Consider the following 16,794-nt stretch of genomic DNA (forward strand, 5'->3'; position numbering starts at 1 on the left):
ACCCGGAAACTCACCCTATTCCCAGAAAACCTGAGACTGTGAGCCACGTGGCAGAGCAGTTCTCCTGGGTCCCTTTACCCTCCTGCTCTCTGCCCAGGTGCCCCTTTCCAACAAAGTCTTTTGCTTTGTCAGCATGTGTGTCTCCTCAGACACATTTCTGAGTGTTAGACAAGAGCCCACTCTCGGGCCCTGGAAGGGGTCCCCCTTCCTGTAACCATTTCCCTGCCCTAAAAATCCTCTGTGCTCCACCGATGCATCCCACCCTTCCCATAACGCCTGGCAAACACTGATCTTTTTACTGTCTCCATAGTTTTGCCTTTTCCAGAGTGTCATATAGTTGGAATCCTACAGCAGGCAGCCCTTTCAGATTAGCTTTATCCTTTACAGAAAATAGTAAATTACTAATGAAAGTGCATGGTACCAATTCCATTGTCAATCGGTGTTAAGATTAAGCATCAGTACGGTCACAAATATGAATATTTACTCTGGTAACGTGAAAAACATTAAATTAACTTCCTTGAAGCAGGAAGACTATGTCTGTGCATTCTTTGGAAGATACAGTAAGATAAAAAAAAAAAAAAGCCAAATGGGGCTTCCCTGGTGGTGCAGCGGTTGAGAGACCGCCTGCCGATGCAGGGGACACGCGTTCGCGCCCCGGTCCGGGAAGATCCCACATGCCGCGGAGCGGCTAGGCCCGTGAGCCATGGCCGCTGAGCCTGTGCATCCGGAGCCTGTGCTCTGCAACGGGAGAGGCCACAACAGTGAGATGCCCGCGTACCGCAAAAAAAAAAAAAAAAAAATGTACTATGCACTTGAGATATAAGATGAATGAGATGTTGCCTCTGCCTGTAGGTGTTTTCCTGATAATTATTTCATAATAGTTTCAAAATGTAAAGGGTCATGTGATTTTGCAGCAAGAGGTACAGTAGAAGGAATTCACTATGCCTGAATGAGAGAGAGACGGAGGGAGGAGAGGGGAGAGGAGAGGTGGATAGGAAGAGAAAGGAGGAGGGAGGGAAGGAAAGAGAAAGGAAGGGAGGATAAAAGAAAGAAGTATCTTTTCAGGGAGGAGGGGATGGAAATAAATGCAGGAGGGCTTCACAAAGGAAGGCAAATTTGACAGCTGCCTAAAGGATGAACAGGCTTCCTTTAGGTGAAGAATTACTCAAGGATGTTCCAGGGAGAAAGAGAACAGAGCATATTCAAAGGCAAGCTGTCTTCCAGCAAACTCAATCAGGCTGGACGGATTACACCTCCGGGGAAGTTTATGTGTGTCTAAACGTACAGATCAGTACGAAATGACAAAGATTCGCTCTTTGACCAAACTCTCCCCAGGCGCCTCTAAATCCTCTTTTCAACTAGGTCTCAACCGTGGCCTATAAAAACCAAAGACTCTCAACAAGCTGATTTTGTCCATCCCTGCCCCCCGCCAAACTCACATTAAGAGATAAGCAGGAACATAGTTTCTAATGGCTCAAGGCCACAACCCTAGTGTGACTCTAGCCCCCGATGAAAGGGCCTCCATGAGAAAGCTCAAGACCACCAAAAGTACTTTGTTCTAGCTAACACCTGCCAACAGGCCCCACCAACCTCTCTTAGAGCATTTACTAAAAGGCCTTCCAACTGTGAATCCTTCCTCTGTCCCTTTCCTATATACTAATATCTCCTACAACTCAAGGGTGTCTTCCTCAAGTACCTGAAAGCTACTCCTTTGAAATGTCATCATCAGGAAGGATGGCACCCCTGTCTCCCAGTCTCCCCGGGAGAACAGAATCCAAACTTCAATACTTGCCAGCTGGCAGACACAGTTGGCCTAATCAATATTTATGTCGACAAACCCTTTGCAATTTTTCCCTTCCCTGACCCTACTGAGTCCCCATGTGCCCCCCTCCCTATTCTCTCATTCTCCTCTTAAAATACCCAGTAAAGTCTGTACGAATTGACATTGAGTTCAGTTCGTGCTGGGCTCTCTTCTCTACTGCAATAGTATATTACTGATTACAATCTGTCCTGACCATTTTAACTAGTGTCTGGCTTTGCTCATCTTTAGTAGTAACAGAGGATGAAATAACACAATCCACCATTCTAAAGCATTCAGTAGCTCTCCTTATCTTTCAAATATAGTTGTGCTGGTTGCATGGCATTTGAAGCCCTGCCCCAAGCCCAGAAGAACACTTGGGAATTCCCAGTCACTGACAAATGCCTCTTCTTCTCCGTCCTCTGTCCTTGTCCTCCTTCTGATATGCATCCTTCCACATCACACTCTATTAATCTACATTTATATTATAGTCATTTATTCTTTCATTCATTCATATGTCAAACACATTAACTTATTAATTACCATCTGTCAAGGAGTCCCACTCAAATGCCACACCTCTACATTCCTAAAACTTCACTATTAGCTCCACCCACAGTATTCTTTCCCAACTAGAGAACAGGGTGAGTACAGGTAACCTGCAGGCAGAACATTTTTCTTCTATAATACCTTTGATTATTGCTCCTGTAGTATTTGTTCTAGCTTCTCCTTTAGGAATATAGTATTTTCCACATGTTATATGAGGGAGAGACACTCTATAGTCCATGGGCCAAATCTGGTCCACTGTCTGTTTCTGTACAGCCCATGAACTAAGAGTGCCTTTAACCTTTTTAATGGTTAAAAAAAATCACAAGAAGTAATATTTTATAAACATAAAAATCATAAGAAATTCAAATTTCAGTGTCCATAAATACAGGTGTTTTTTGTGACAGCCATGCTCATTTGTTTACATACTGCCTAAGGCTGTATTCATGCGGCGATGTTCCAAGAACTGAGTACTTCTAACAAAAAGAAAAAAACATTTGATTCACAAAGCAGAAAGTATTTATAGAAAAGTGTGCCAACCCCTGTATTAGGTAACAATTTGCTGCAGTGTGTTCACTCCAGCGATGGTTAAATCATACTCTCAGATCCAGAAAAAAAGATGGTGTGCAAGACCTTTTTTTTTTTGTAAACAGGCATTCCCACTCAATTCAGCTCTGATCTTCTGACTTAGCAGCTTCTCCTTCCCGAGCCTATACTTCCACAATCCTGTTCCTGTCTCCGCATATGCCTTTACTACTTTGAGAGGACTAACGCTTCCAAAATGCACTGGGTCATCGCCAGCTTCCTGCCTACCAATGCCCATGCCATTTGGTGGGAATCTGAGGTGATGGGACAGAGGGGTGGAGGGTACAGAGAACTGCTTGTTCACACTATGCTTGTTAGCACAGCCTGTGGGTCAGAGGCAGAGAGGTTCGATGGACTGAAGTGCCTGCCAACCTTAACTTAGTGTTTGAGGTAAACCTGTGTGTATCAGAGGTGAATTCCAGGTAGGTTTTTCTCCAACTGGTTCCATGTACCTTATAATCTCTCCCAGATTTTAGATTCAATTGTTTTTCAGTCTAAGATTTCAGTGTTTTCTTAAGTTTTCATTTCATTTTGAGACACACTGACCAGAAGCTCATCTTTGACTACAATGAGAATTTCTTTAAAATCTTTAAAATATTCCAAGAATGAGTCTTTAGCTCCTAAGACAATTTATTGATGCTGTATTATTCAAGTATTTGATACAATGCTTCCTCCTTTGGGGATTTCAATTATGTCATCATCGTTATCCTTTCAAGTCACCACCCTTTCCTAACTGGGTAAGCAGCATCAGTATGTGTTTCAAACACTGAAGAATTATTTCCACACAACTTATAAATTATAATTTAACAAACAGTTCCATTCTGGCCAATAGAATGATCTGCCAAAAATTGTTAGACATTTTCTTATAACTTTTCTGTTTTATCAGAACTTTAAGTAAGCAATCATTTATTCCTTATAGACTAGATAGTCATACATTATTAGGGTACTTCCTTTCTGCCACACCTACCACGTACTTTGTTTTCCTCTTAATGTACTGGGGAAAAAATAATTATATAACTAAAACACAAGGATTCTGAGAAACAAACAATGCTATTAATAATTTATGTTCTTTCCCAAACACATTGGTCTTTTACCTCCCTTTTGCCCAAAATTCTGTGAAAGTCACAATGAATAAATAGAACAAAACGGCAATAATAATATTTATTTTCCTATAATTATGTTTTATTACCTCAATTAATTTTTATGAAAAACACTGAGAAAGCATCTGATATTTAAAATGTTTTATAAACTTGATTTTTAAAGTGAATCTTTCTTACATCATCCAGCATTTATCTTATACTGACATTTTTATTATTCAAAAATTCTCACTTGAATAAGAGCAGCAGTTCATCTGGAATATCACAACTATTATGCATCATTAATATACTAATGCATTAGTTATGATGGTGAATAATATCCTGAAATGAGAAGTCACTGAAGATAAAATATTGCTCTATCATGTTCCATTATGGGAAGATATACTTTTAATTAAAGTGATGCCACAGGAATTGGAAGAAAGAGTTCTTGATATTGTTCTACCTAAAAGGCTCAACTTCCTTTTTGGAGGCCTAATAAAAATCAATAGTATTGTTTTATAGGTACGGTAAGTATGGACCAGTCTTAGAAATATAGAATCATTGGAGTGTTGGGCTGAAACAAATCTTAAAGATCCTCTTACTATATCCGTCCTGAGTCCACAGAAAGAGTAGTACCAGAAAATTATATGTGTAGCAATAAGATCATTAAACAAGAATCCTGTTTTTTTTAACGAATTTTCTTTTTTGAGGGACCACTCCATTACTATTGATAAATGATTAGCCTAAGACAGTCATTGGTCCCCTTTTGAACTTAATGTAAACTTTGTTTGTATCTGTGTAGGTATGTATGTGTGCAGAAGCATCATTCCATATATGGTATCTTTCAGTGTACGTTCTAACTGGTCTGCATATATGAAGGCTGTTGGTACACTGATTTTATAACTCACTGTTCTATAGATGTCTCTCATAAGTCCATTTTTGGTAGTTTTTCCACTGACTCATTTGGTAGTCTTAGACATATAATCAGATCATATGCAACTAGAGATGCTTTACCTCTTCACATCCAAACTTAAGTCTCTATGTCTAATAACACTGGCTTGTCCCTCCAACACACATGCACAGCAGAGATACTGAACGTCCATCTTTAACTTATGTCCAATTCAAGCAACTAGCGTATAGGGATATAGGTATACATATAGCTGATTCACGTTGTTGTACAGCAGAAACTAATACAACATTGTAAAGCAATTATACTCCAATAAAACACACAGATGGACCTAGAGATGATCATACTAAATGAAGTATGTCAGACAGAGAAAGACAAATATCATATGATGTCACTTATATGTGGAATAAAAAAATTATACAAATAAACGTATCTTCAAAACAGAAACAGACTCACAGACACAGAAAACAAACTTATGGTTACCAAAGGCGAAAGGGTGGGGGATGGATAAATTAGGAATTTGGAATTAACAGATACATGCTGGGGCTTCCCTGGTGGCGCAGTGGTTAAGAATCCGCCTTAAGTGACTCAGCCCATGTGCCACAACTACTGAGCCTGTGCTCTAGAGCCCGCGAGCCACAACTACTGAAGCCCACACGCCTAGAGCCCATGCTCCACAACGAGAAGCCACCGCAATGAGAAGCCCACGCACCGCGACGAAGAGTAGCCCCCACTCGCAGCAACTAGAGAAAGCCCAGTGCAGCAACGAAGACCCAACGCAGCCAAAAAGAAATAAATAAAATGAATTTATTTAAAAAAAAAAACAGATACAGATACATACTACTATATTTTAAATTGGTAAAAAACAAGGGCCTACTATATAGCATAGAGAACTACATTCACTATCTTATAATAACCTGTAATGGAAAAGAATCTGAAAAAGAATATGTATATACATATTCACACACATACATACGTACATATATATAGGAGGTATAACAGAATCATTTTGCTGTACACCTGAAACATTGTAAATCAACTATACTTCAGTTAAAACGTAAAAGGAATTAATGTTTACTCCAGATAAATTTCACCATGTGAACTATTTTAAAGTGTGTAATTCAGTGACATTCAGCACATTCACAATGTTGTGCGACCATCACCACTAACTAGCTACAAAAAATTTTCATCATCCCGAAAGGAAATCATGGACCCATTAAGCAATCACCCTCCGTTCAACCCCTGGCAACCGCTAATCCGCTTTATGTCTCTATGGATTTGCCTAAGCTGGATATTTCATATAAATAAAAACCATACGATATGTGAAAATAAACAAACAAACCACTAGTGTTCCACCCCCGGTAAATAAGGTGCTGAATTTTGAACTGAAGTGTGCAAGTGTGTGTGTGTACGCGTATGTGCGTTTGTAAAATAAATGTTAAGGAGCTATCCATTAATTCTTATTTTATTATTTTTTGAAACATAGATAGATTTTAAATTTTGTCAAGAGACTTTTCCCTACCTTCAGGGATGTCTAAAGAATTTTTCTCCTTAGCTCTACTAATATGAAGAATTATACTAACGGATTTTTTGGTATTGAGCCCCTCTTGGATTCCTGGAATAAACCCCACTTGGTCATGAGGTATATTTTAATGCAACATTGTTTTCTGTTAAAACATATTTTATTTTGGAATTGTGTATCAATAATCCTAAGTAAAATTGTTCTATAATTTTCCAAAATAATTTTTTAAGATTTTGGAATCCATGTTATACTTACTCAATGAAACAAATTTGGAGGTTTTCCTTCTTTTCCTATCTTTGGAATAACTTAAGCTTCATAGTTAAGTAGGGGTTTATTTGACCCTGGTACAATTCTTGTCAGAAAATTCTTTTATTACTTTATTTTATGACAATTAGTCTGTTTAGACTTTCTGGAGTATACTTAGTTTTTCTACAGAATGATTCATTTCATGAAGATTTCCAAATCTACCTGCATATAATTGAGCAAATGGTCCCTTAGGATTTAATTTACTGTGCTGTGACTGTTTTCCCTTTTGTACCTTTATGTAACTTCTAATACACAAGAATATTTGTACTTTATCCCTTTTTCTTAGTTTGTTGAATTTTTTCAAAGAACCAATTTTTAAATTAACTCATCAATTTCCTTTTTATCTTTATTAATTCTATCCTGTTGCTTTCTTTTGTTTACTTTGTTATTCTTCTAGTTTTTTATCTGCTTGTTTAGTCCATTTATTTTCTTTTTAATTTTTATTAATACATGCATTTAATGCTAAAAATTTTCTCCTGATAACTTCCTTAGATATGCCCACATATTCTAAAACATCATGTATTCATTTTCATGACGTTTAAGAAATTCTTCCATTTTACTTGACACTTCTCCTTTGACCTAACATTTACTTAATAGTGTGCTTTGTAAATTTCAGATAGAAATAGTTTCTTAATAGTTTATGGCCTTTGTATGCAAAGTCAGGTTGGCTAGAATCTTTGACACATATTTTCTTTCCCTAAGTTTCTTAATATGTTACTCCATTTTCATTTGGCATAAAGCGTTGGTCTTAAAAATAAGTTATCATGACAATCTGACTTTCCTTCCTTTAAAAGTGACTTGGTCTTTTTGCCTGGATTTAAAAGGTTTTTTTTCTTTACCTTTAAACTCCAATAGCTTTACTGTGATCATCTGTCTGGGCCAACTAAGAAGGTGGTTTTCTACGTAGGCACCATGCATTTTCAATGTGTGGTTTCAGGCAAGTGTTCTTGAGCTTTGGTTTTCTTCGCAGGGTCATTTATTATAAGTGCATTCTCTTATACCTAACATTTTCTGTCATCCTTTTTATTTCAATGCATTATTTTATACCATACTTAGGTTCACAGCAAATTTGAATGGAAAACACAAAGATTTTCCCATCACTCTCTGCCCACAGACATGCTAAATAAGCCGCTGCCATTATTAACATCCCTCACCAGCTGGTACATTTGTTATAAGAAATGAACCTTCACTGACATATCTAATCAGCCAAAGTCCACAGTTTTCCCTCTTGGTTCTGTACATTCTATGGATTTTAACCAGTGTATAATGGCATGTATCCATCATGAGAATATCATACGGAAGAGTTTCACTGCCCTAAAAATCCTCTTATTCATTCCTCCTCCCTAACGCCTGGCAACCACTGATCTTTTTACTGTCTTCATAGTTTTGACTTTTCCAGAATGTTACATAGGTGGAATCCTACAGTATGCAGCCTTTTTGGATTGGCTTCTTTTACTTAATAATATGCATTTAAGTTTCTTCCGTGTCTTTTCATGGGTTGATAGCTTTTTTCTTTTGAGTACTGAGTAATATTCCACTATCTATATGCAACACCCTTTATTTATCCATTCACCTACTGAAGGACATGCTGGCTGCTTCCAAGTTTTGACAATTATGAATAAAGCTGCTATAAACATCCACGTGCAACTTTTTGTGTGAACATTTAAACTTTCAGCTCCTCCGGGTAAATACCCAGGAGCATGACGGCTGGATCATATGGTCAGAGTATGTTTAGTTTTGTAAGAAGCCTCCAAACTGTTTTCCAAAGTGGCTGAACTATTACGCGTTCCCACCAACGACGAGTAAGAATTTCTGTTGCTTCACAACCTTTTCAGCATCTGGTATTGTCAATGTTCTGGATGTTGGCCACTAACAGGCACAGTGGAATGTCATTGTTTTGTTGTTGTTGCTGTTTTTTAAGGTTTCAATATTTTATTCAAGTTTTATTTTAAGTGATGTTAATGACAGCATTTGAAGGGGAGGAACTAATTCCACACAAAATGAAAGACTCTAAAATGTACCCATTAAACTCCTAAAAAATAAACTGAGTGGCGAAAATACAAGAGAAGTTCAATTTAGATGCTGAGTGTTGTCGCCATGTGAGTACAGTCACAGAGACTCTTCCCAGCTTGCAGCTGGAGCTCCTAGAAGCTATTTCATACTCTGGTGCAAGGGCCAAAAAACACAACATGAGAAAAAACACAATTAAGTCCTGAATTATTGGCTTCATCACATCCACCTTCTCCACCTCATGATGGCACAGAAGAAACAGCTACCACTCCCTGCAGACTACTTTTGGTGTAAAAGAGGTGATGGATTGGGGTGGGAAAAGTCCCTGCCTTAAAAAGTCCCTTTCAGATGAGTTTGTATACACCATCAAAGAGCCTCTCCTCAATCAGGGTAGGAGCCCAAGGTTCCGTTCTCAGGAAATCACAATTTCATTCATTTACTTAATACGAATTTACGAATTACAAAGTACCTGCAAACTACCAACATCCACTCGCAGCCGTTTCTAGGTAAAAAAGAAACCTGACATCTCTAGAGGGGCCAGCAAGCTCCCCCTCAAGTCTACAGCTGAAAGGACCTGCTATGAAATTGCGTTTCTTCTTACCTCTGAAAGGGTAACACCCTGAAGCTGAATCACCTTTAACCTGGAAGTCTAACATGATATTTAGCGATACCTGCATCCCAGACAAACAACATTAAAAGGTACACTAAATTCTGAAGGTAGCTATGCTGCAAAGTAGTTTAAACTTAAATGACTGTACAGTATTCATTTATGCTTGGAACTCCAGCCCTAGACCAAGCCTGTGGCCACCAGCACTGACATTCCTGCCATCCAGCAGAACTGACAGTGTCAGTTTGATACCTGGCTTTAGGGTCTGAGTATATTCTAACCCTATCGGGCTGGAGTTGTTCACTTTAGCCGAGAAGCAGGCGTCAGGGTTGATCTGGTACTTGGCTGCTATTCCGAAGCGAGTGTTACTGTTTCCCGCTGTCCAGGCCAGATTAACAGCAGTCTCCAACTTCCTGTTCACCTTCTGATAAATGGAGCCGCCAAACTCCGTCCCATCATTTACATTAGTGTGAAGCTGGAATTCAGATTCATCGGTCTTGTAGCCAACCGCAAAGTTGCTCTGGATCACTCGAGACTTTGTGGTCTCAAAATTCATCTGGTAGTCAGCCAGCCAGCCAGCCCTCATAACCCAGCACGAGAGCACCCGGGCGGAAGGCCCGGCAATGTCGAAATCCACGTCACAGCCCAGGTTGACAATGTTCCTGCTTGTACCCTGTCTTGATTTTAGCATTTTTTTTCCCCAGTGTTTGGTGAGAAGGATGAATCGAAGGTCAGCGTCAGGCCACGTGCAAGCTGATCTTCCACAGTAATCTCCGTGCCTAGTGTGTTGTCAGTGTTCCATTTCTCCGTAAACGTCAGACCATATTCGGTACACCTGTAACTTGGCTTCCAGACTGCCCGTCACTCTGGTGGTCTCAGTGTTGGCTGAACTTGAGCTTGTAAATTCCAGTCCATGCTCAGATTTTGTTTGCAAATCAGGTTTTATTAAGCCAAATGCATAGCCTTGGTGATGACATCCCCGGCAGATCTGCCAAGATCAGCACACGTGGGAGGCACAGGCATCTTCTGCTCAGAAGCAGTGGCTGTGGGCTCCGCAGCGGCTACGGCGGGGGCTGCGGCATGAGGAACAGAGCGAGCGGCGGGGCAGAGGGCCTATCTCACTGTTTTAATTTGCACTTCTCTCATGACGTAAGACGTGGAACAACTTTTCATGTGCTTATTTGTGATCTATATACAGGTATCCCCTGCTTTTCAAAAGTCTATTTTTATGCCAGTTTGCTTTTAGGGAAGATCTACATTAGTACCTGTTTGCTAATCAAAAGAAATCAGACGAGGATTTTTGCTTTTACGAACAAAGGCAAGAAGCAGAAACAGCGTTCAGCTTTCGTCCTGCAGCAAGCCATTACAGATCCAGCCCATACTATCAGCAACAAGAGTGGCACCAAGGAGCACGATGGCTGGGTCATATGGTCAGAGTATGCTTAGTTTTGTAAGAAGCCTCCAAACTGTCGTCACGCAGTCCTTCCTCAGAAGCTACACTCAGCATCTCGGCATCAGGCAGCCACAGCTTTGACTGTGTCTGTGAGCATCTGTGCTTTATCTCAGTTTAATTTGTGCGTCTGTTAGCAAGATGTGTCCTAAGGTAACTGCTTGTTTGCTTTAAGCCATTTTGCCATATGAAAAGTTTCATAGGGATGCTCTACTTTCAGATGGCAGGGGAAACCTGTTATCTCCTTAAATGAGGTGTCTTAAGGCCTCTGGCCCATTTTTTAAAATCAGGTTGTTTCCTTATTTCTGAGTTTTAAGAGTTCTTTCTATATTTCGGGATGGGCCTTTTCCAAGTATTTTCTCTCAGTCTGAGACTTATCTTCTCATTCTTTTCACACTGTCTTTCTCAGAGCAGAAGTTTTTAATTTTAATGAAGTCCAGCTTATCCATTCTTTCACAGATCATGCCTTTGCTGTTGTAATTAAAAACTCATCAACACACCCTAGATCATCTAGGTTTTTCTAACTACGTTATCTTCTGGGATTTTATAGTTTTGCATTTTACGTTTAAGTCTGTGATGCATTTTGAATTAATTTTTGTCAAGGGTGTAAGGTCTGTGTCTAGACTCATTTGTTTGCATGGGGGGGGGGCCAGTGGTTCCAGCACCATTTGTTAAAAAGACTATCTTGGCTCCATTGGACTGCCTTTGCTCCTTCGTCAAAGAACACCTGACTTCATCTGTGGGTCTATTTCTGGGCTCTCGATTCTGTTCCATTGATCTACTGGTCCAATCTCTTACCATTATCACATTGTCTTGATTACGGTAGATTTACAGCAAGACTTTAAGTTGGATAGTGTCAGTTCCCCAACTTTGTTCTTCTCCGTCAACACTGTTGGCTATTCTGGTTATTTTTCCCTCTCCAACTAAACTTTAGAATAAGCTTGTCAATATTCACAGAATAACTTGCTGGGATTTTTACAGGGATTGCACTGAATCTGCAGATCAAGTCAGGAAGAACTGACATTTTGACAGTATTGAGTCTTCCTATCCGTGAACACAAAATACCTATTTAATTTTTCTTAGATATCTTTCAAAGTTTTGTAGTTTTTCTCATAGAGATATTATAATATTTTATTAGATTTATACCTAAGTATTCCATTTTGGCATGTTAATATAAATGGTATTGTGTGTTTAATTTCAAATTCCACTTGTTTATTGTCAGTATAGTGGGAAGCAATTGACTTTTGTATACTAAATTTGTATCTTGCAATAACTGCTTATTAATTTTAGGAGTTTTTGGTTGATCCTTTCAGATTTTTTACATAGATTTATAACGTCATCTATGAACAAAGACAGTTTTATTTCTCTCTTTCCCATCTGTAGGCCTTTTATTCCCTTTTCTTGTCTCAATGCATTAGCTAGGACTTCCAGTACAATGTTGAAAGGAAGTGATGAGAGGGTATGTTCTTGGCTTGTTCCTGATCTTTGCGAGAAAGCTTTAAGATTCTCACCATTCAGTATATTAGCTGTAGGTTTTCTGTAGATAATCTTTATCAAGTTGAGAAAGTAAACTAAGACTACATGGGAACTAAGAGTTTTGTGGGGTTTTTTTATCATGAATGCATGTTATTTTTTCCAACACAATTTCTGTATCTATTAATATGATCATGTGATTTTTCTTTTTCTGTTGATGTGATGGATACATTAATTGATTTTTGAATGTTGAACTAGACTTGTATACCTCGAATAAATCCTATGTGGTCAAGGTGTATAATTCTTCTTATACATTATTGCATTCTATTTACTAATATTTTCTTGAGGATTTTTATATCTACGTATAAAGAGATATTGTCTGTAGTTTTTTTTTCTTGTAATGTCATTATCATATTTTGATATAAGGGTAACGGTTTCATAAATGAGTTAGGAAGTATTCTTTCTGCATCAATCATCTGAAAAAGATTATAAAGAATTGGTATAGTGTCTTCCTTAAGAATAATAAGTGAGGGAATTCCCCGGTGGCGCAGTGGTTAAGAATCCACCTGCCAATGCAGGGGATACGGGTTCGAGCCCTGGTCCAGGAAGATCCCACATGCCATGGACCAACTAAGCCCACGTGCCACAACTACTGAGCCTGTACTCTAAAACCTGTGAGCCACAACTACTGAGCCCTCATGCCACAACTACTGAAGCCCACGCACCTAGAGCCCATGCTCTGCAACGAGAAGCCACTGCAATGAGAAGCCCGCGTGCTGCAACAAAGAGTAGCCCCCCGCTCGCGGCAACTAGAGAAAGCCCACACACAGCAACGAAGACCCAACACAGCCATAAATGAAAGAAAAAGGAAGGAAAGAAGAAAGGAAAGAAGGAAGGAAGGAAAGAAGGAAGGGAGAAAAAAATAATAAGTGAATAATCCATTGGGCCTGGTGCTTTCTGTTGGGAAAATTATTAAATGAATACATATATATATTTAAATACAGTATTGCTATTACTACTTTCAACAATCTGGTAGGTCAATTAAGAGTAAGAAAAAAAAATTTTATTTTAACCACTCATTCTCTGATGCTCTTCCTTCCTTGCTAAAGATTAGAGTTCTTGACCTATATATTTTCCTTATTACTGCAAAACTTCTTTTAACATTTCTTGCAAAGCAGGTCTACTGGCAAAAAATATCCTGAATGTTTGTTTGTCTGAGAAAGCCTTTATTCTTCACTTCTGAAGGGTAATTTTGCAGGATATTGAATTCTGGGTTGGTATCGAGTTTTTTTTTTCTCTCAACACTAAATATTTCACTCCAGTTTCTTCTTGTTTCCAGTGGTGTTTTGAGACGTTGAATGTACTTCTTATCTTTGCTCCTCCATTGGTAAGTTTTTTCCCTCTGGCTTCCCTCTGGACTTTTTAATTTTCTGTACCTTGAAAATGATACGCCTATGTGTAGGGGTTTTTTGCATTTATTCTGCTTGGTGTTCTCTGAACTTCCTGGATCGGTGGTTAAGTGTCTGACATTACTTTGCAGAAATTATCAGTCTTTACTGTTTCGAATATTTCTTCTATTCCTTTCATCATGATTCTAGAGAACTTCTGTAGGTGTCCTACAGCTCTTAGATACTCAATTCTGTTATGGTTTTTCTTTCAGTCATTTTTCTCTTTGCTTTTCACTTTTGCAGGCTTCTTTTGAGATACTCTCAAGCTCAGAAACTGTCTGCTCAGCGACGTCCCATTTACTAATAAGCCCATCAAAGGCATTCTTAATTTCTGTTACAGTGTCTTTGATCTCCAGCATTTCTTTTTCCTTCCTTCCTAGAATTTCCACCTCTCTGCTTACATTGCCCATCTGTTCTTACAGGCAGTCTACCTTATCCATTGGAACCTTTAGCATATTAATCATGGTTGTTTTAAATTCCTGGTTTGCAGTTGAAAGTCTGGTGGGCCTGGATTACCTATAGATACTATTCTGCTCCTTCTTTTCTGTGACATATAAAATTACATCTACATACATAATGAAAAAATGTAAATAATTATATAAATAAATGTAAATTAATTACTCCACTTATACAGTATACATAAATTATACATGATTATTTATAAATTATACACAATTATATATAAATTATATATGATTATATATAATTACATATAACTATATATGTATTTATATATATAGTTATATAAAAGAGACAAATAAGGAAAAGAATTATGTCTACAGGCAACAAAAGCACACCAGATAAACAGATAAAAATTGAGATGAGCTTCCTTGTACGCTTGGGAAAGGAGGGTGGGTCAGCATACCTTTTGTAGCTTCAGGGTCCTGCAGCAACTTGTTCTGCTGTTTTCATCTAGTGTTCAAAACCAGGCTTTTTGATTATGAGATCTATTGGCTGTTTCCCTGCCCCACTTTCACCTGGTCCTTCTCTATCCTTTGCCCCTATCCACCCCTGCTCAATCTGAACTGGATTTCCAACAATTTCCCTCAGAGCAGGGCTTTGTCAAGAAAAGAGCCTTATTTGGTTAGTTTCACAAGTCCATAAGCCAAGACTGCTCTAGAAACATCCATCCTTATCATAGTTCCTTTGTTCCTTCCTAGTTTTAGCTTCTAGTTTCACATTGGCCCACCATGTTCTCTAGTGAGTACCTGTCACCAGTTTTCAGAGACAGCAGAAACCATGTCACCTCCCCTACACTTCCTCCCCTACACTTACTGATACCAGAGGTGGGGATAACTTGTCACCTAGTTTGCTTTAGATATTATATTGTCTGTGGGTTTCAGGTTTTGCCATCGTCATAGGTCTGTTTTTATGTGGAGATTCAAGGAGATTAAAAACTATGCCTCCCTAATAACTTCTCATTTCTCCATAAACTTTTTAATAATAACAAGATGGGTATCTCTGAAAATGACTAGTTCCAAAGAACAAAAGCCCAACTTTTCAATTCTAAAATATAGAAACAAAAATGTCATTCATATAAGGAGTGTGCAGTAAATACCCATAATTATGAATTATGAATAACTATTTAAACATATCATCAGATTTAATGCTTCCATTTTCTGCAAGAAAGTCTATGCTGGAATTATGAAACATTCTCTTTCAGGCACAGATCAGCCTGAATAAATATCCTAGGAAAATGAAACAGTCTTCTGAAAAAGTAACTCTTGCATTTGATTAGAAGGTTCTGTGCTTAAGGTTTTTCTGGGATCATTTCCAGGAATATGTATATAATTTACAGTGACTGACTACTCAATGCCAACAATAATTCTGTTCTCCCAACCTTTATAATAAATGCAGGAGACACCAATTTGAGAGGTAAAAAAAAAAAAAAGGCCATCTCTCACTTTCTACCAATGAATGTCAAATCCAGATATATCTGCATGAAACACATCTGCACCCAGGCTTAGATAGTTTAAACATCAACTGAAATCCACAGTTTTGACTCTTTGCTATTACAGAAAATTAAAAGTCTATTTTATAAAATAAATTGCCCTAAGACTAGTGGTTGCCTTTCAAATTTAATAATCCATTAAATCTTATGAATCACTCACTAGTGCTTCATGCTAAAAAATAAGAAAATAAATGAGCTATACCCAGGTCCTCAGGGAATTTAGAAGCTGGTGTATGGTACCTGGGAGTATACATACTTACATATTCAGGAAGAGAAGATGTTGTGGATGTTACACAGAATTAAGCCCAACTAACAATATAATAGAAATATAAATAAATCACTTAAGAAAAAGAGAGAGAAAAACAGCCCAGAGGAGGGACTATTTGAGATAGGCTTTGAAGGACAGGCAGTATTTCACCAGCAGGAAACGTAAAGGAAGGATATACAAGTCAGGGAGAACAAAGTAAAACGGAGATATGAAAAAAACTGACACAGTAGGGAATCATCAAGTAATCTGAGTAGGGGAAAGAAAAGAGTATTTATGTTGTAAGAACTTTTAAAAAAAAGTTCAGATTGGTTTACTGGACTTCAGTTACTATTTTATTCTATGCTTGATAAACAATTTCAGTATCTCATCTTAAATACAAATTTTCAGATAAACCGAAAAAGAATAACAGAGCACGACAACAACAAAAATGGTTGAAATGGTCAGTTCACTATGTCAACAGTCACAGCTAGATAGCCAAGTGTCCCTGCGAAGAATTAACCAGTTTATTTTTTTTCCAAAAATTTTTTTCAGTTTTTTTTGAGATATAATTGACATGCATCACTGTGTAAGCTTTTACTGAAGTATAGTTGATTTACAATATTATATTAGTTTCAGGTATACTAACATGGAGTATACTAGAGTGTTCCACGTATGTTCACTTCTAGGATTTTATGGTTTAAGGTCTGACATTTAGGTCTTTAATCCATTTTGAGCTTATTTTGTATACAGTGTGAGGAAATGTTCTACTCTCGTTCTTTTATAGGTAGCTGTCCAGTATTCCCAGCACCACTCACTAAAGAGACTGTTTTTTCTCCACTGTATATTCTTGCCTCATTTGTCATAGATTAAT

General features: G+C 38.1%; 1 protein-coding gene and 1 pseudogene across 1 annotated transcript in view; both read right to left on the minus strand.

Annotated features, from left to right (window-relative positions):
- The window catches only part of RYR2 (ryanodine receptor 2), a 714,060-nt gene that overhangs the window by 489,336 nt on the left and 207,930 nt on the right, over positions 1–16,794 (minus strand). The window lies entirely within an intron of this gene.
- Positions 9,515–10,377, minus strand: LOC132439479 (non-selective voltage-gated ion channel VDAC1 pseudogene; annotated as a pseudogene).

This window comes from Delphinus delphis, chromosome 16 (genome assembly GCF_949987515.2).
Source record: "Delphinus delphis chromosome 16, mDelDel1.2, whole genome shotgun sequence".
In the NCBI taxonomy this organism is placed as follows: domain Eukaryota; kingdom Metazoa; phylum Chordata; class Mammalia; order Artiodactyla; family Delphinidae; genus Delphinus; species Delphinus delphis.